Here is a 3,619-nt window from a genome sequence, read left to right as displayed (position 1 = left end):
AGATCATTTGTGGCAGTGTGGAAAACTGGAAAGGCAACATTTCACAATGAAAAGGGAGACACAAAGTTCATGCAGAAAGCTTAAAAAGGAGTAACCCCTATATTTTTGCCAGTCATGTTTGAAGGAGAAAAGGGGGAGGCGTCCTGACTTCTAACCTCTGCCATCACTGAACTTCAGCCTTCCCTAAATTAAGCAAAGCAAATACAAGGGAACACAGTGTGTACTGTGAAAACAAAAATGAAAACTATTGTGTATAAATCAATTTGATAAAAATGCTATAATCAATGTTAACTGTATTTTAGCAAATATGCTGAGTTTACAAATCTATAGGTTGATTAACTATCTAATAATATCTTTAATAAATAATTTTACAAAATCTTGTGTTGATTATTTACTGAATAATATATATATATACAAACTCTAATACAAAGTTTAAATTCCACCATGTGGAAGAGAAAATCCTAAACCAAAACTACAGTCTCTAAATTCTCTAAACGGAGCTGCGATTCTTAGAATTTAATATTGATTATAGCATTTATATCAATAATAATAATAATAATAATAATCTTTATTTTCATTGTACATAGTACAACGAAATTAAGGTGCAATCATTCGGTGATCTACAAGCATACTCATATACACTCACACAACTATACTAATATACACTCACACAACCATTAGGGTTCACATTGCAACTTAACCACCAATGTCACCCAAATTCCAATTCATACAGCATTTAAAGCAATAATAGCTCTCGAATAAAAACTGTTTTTTAATCTGTTTGTCCTTGTTTTGATTGTCCTATATCTTCTACCCGAAGGCAGCAGTTCAAACAGAGAGTGTTCAGGGTGTGACAAATCCTGCAAAATGTTCTTTGCTTTTTTCAAGCATCGAGAACTATACAATTCCTCCATGAGTGGGAGAGGACAGCCAATAATCTTCTGGGCTGTGATGATAACTCTCTGGAGTGCTTTCCTCTCCACAGCCGTACAACTGGCAAACCAGACACAGACACAGTATGTTAAAATGCTCTCTATTGAGCAGCGATAGAAAGACATCAGTATTTTCTCACTCAAGTTATTTTTCTTTAAAAGTCTGAGAAAAAAAGAGCCTCTGCTGGGCCTTCTTCACCAGAGCAGTGGTGTTAGCGCTCCAGGTCAAGTTTTGCTCAATAATCACTCCCAAAAACTTAAAAGTAGCCACCCTCTCCACACGTTCTCCACCAATAAACAGTGGCTGAATGTCCGTTTTGTTCCTCCTATAGTCCACTATCAATTCCTTGGTTTTGGTGGTGTTGAGGATCAAATTATTTTCCCTGCACCAAACACAAAGCCGTTCCACCTCATTGATTTATACACAGTAGTTTTGATTTTTGTTTCATTCCCCACAATTAATTCATCCCTATGCACAGACAAAGTGCTTTGTGACAGTCTCTGATTTGGTTTTGGTTTTTTTTTTGTTTTCAGTGTCAACAGGGTATTGAAACAGAACATTTTCAAATCAGCTCTGTTTCATAGTGTAGCACCAAAGGGGAACCTTCTATTTGTTTGTTTGTTTATTTAAAAAGGTATCCTATGGCTTGGATCCACCAGGGCCCCAGAAGCAGCATTTGGAGTGACATTTTAGGCTGCAGAGGGGGGGGGGGGGGAGGTGAGAAAGTCACTCTCCGGGGGTGGAAGCCCTTTTGTCCACTTATCTGGAGGAACAAACATATATGTCTTGTTATTGTTAAGGATGCTCAAACACCCACTTGCTTTGTACTCCCCAGTTGCAAGGAGGAAGCCAATTATTGTTGGTGAGAGAATTAATTTCACCTAATGGCCAAGTGCAAAAGCACCTGCAAGGCAGAAGGAAATGAAGCAACTGTGCAGCTGCAAAGCTGTTCAGCAGCTGTTCAAGTCAGGCGGTGAGTTGAGGAGATCTGAGGTTCAGTTCACAGGTGACTGTGGCTGTCATAAACACCTGCAAAACAGGTTTGCCATGAAGTCTGCAGCATCCCTAGTTGTTAGATATGTATATTTCTATTTACAACACAGCAAGTTTACAATCATTCTGTATTGATTGTAAGAAGAAAGAACATAAGATCAATTACAGTATAACTAACAAACTAAAATGCCTGAGACATTTTTTAAACCTGCTTTTGGAATTCTGCAATAATGGGGTTCAGTGGACCTCTTTAGGCCAAGACTTCCTAAGGGTAGATACCACTACCAGAAGTGGTGGATTCTTCGTTGTTGGAGGTTTTAAAGTATTGGATAGCCAGTTGTTGAGGATGTTATAGTTGTAGTTCCTTCGTTAGCAGGGGGTTGGACTAGATGACTCTGATGGTCCTTTCCAATTCTGATAAATAAATAATAAAACCTTACCCCACCAGACTAGTGGAAAGTGCCTACCCTGTGAAGTTTTCAAGACAAGAGACAAACAGGGGTGGTTAGCCATTGTCTGTCTCTGTGTAACTACCTTGGACTTCCTTGGTAGGGATGCCAGCCTCCAAGTGCGACCAGGAGATCCCCTGGAATTACAGCTCATCTCCAGACTACAGAGATCAGTACTCTGGGAAAAAATGAATGCTTTGGACGGTAAACTCTGTGGTGTTGTATCCCATTGAGGTCTGTGTCCTCCCCAGGCTCCATCCCCAAATCTCCAGGAGTTTCCCAAACCAGGATCTCACAACCCTAACTCCATCCCCCACTGGTGGCTTAGTTTCCAAGATCTGACAAGATTGGGTTAGCCTGGGTTATCCAGGTCATGATTACCCTTCTGCAAACAGACGTGAAGCAAGTTCTCACTCTCAGATCTGATGATACTGTGTGTGTCTATGTACATGAAAGACGGTGTTTCCTAAGGTCCACAAAGCCTGACCAATTTAGAACCTTAAAGGTAATAATCAGCACCTTAAATTGGGCCCCCAAAATACTGGAAGGCGACCCAGAAAATCTAAAACAGGTAAATATAGGTTCACCTATTAAGAATAGTATTTGAGGAACCAATACTGAAGAGCTATTTGAATTTTATGCTGAGTTATCATAATGTGGATGTTGATCCTCTATCCATTTCTACAATAGATTATCATTATTGATTCATTTCCTCCAGTATTTCACTTTTTGCCTCTTACTGCTGAATACTTTGGGGCCTTATTTCATAGCAATCCAATTCTATGATCAATAATGGACATCTCTCCCCCCCAATATCATTGCTACCCTGAACTCCATCAGAATACATACCATAGCTCCAAAGCACCTATTGTTTTTGAATATTTGTTTAACAACCCTTTTCTGACATAACAGCAGAAGGCAGCGTTGTGCAACAGTAGGTGTGTTTTTCTTAGTTTATAAATATCACCTAGTATATAACTCTTCATGGGGGTGAGGGAGAGAAGCAGCAGATTTAACTGACAGCAGGGTCAGCTGGACCCAACCTGTTCCCTGCCCCTGTCTTCCATCTGTCAGGGGGCTTCCTCCTCCCAAGTGACTGAGTCACCAATAATGTAATTGTGATCTTCCACACTAACTGAGAGATCATTTTGCCAAGAAAAAAATGTAACTTTCCAGGAGATACAAGATATTTATTTTATTTTTATTTTTTGCATTTTTTTGCATTTTTACCCCGCCTCCCCGCG

This window comes from Gekko japonicus, unplaced genomic scaffold (assembly GCF_001447785.1).
Source record: "Gekko japonicus isolate JY-2015 unplaced genomic scaffold, Gekko_japonicus_V1.1 scaffold2, whole genome shotgun sequence".
NCBI lineage: Eukaryota > Metazoa > Chordata > Lepidosauria > Squamata > Gekkonidae > Gekko > Gekko japonicus.
The sequence above is the reverse complement of the archived record's forward strand: the minus strand, read 5'-3'. Positions refer to the sequence as shown.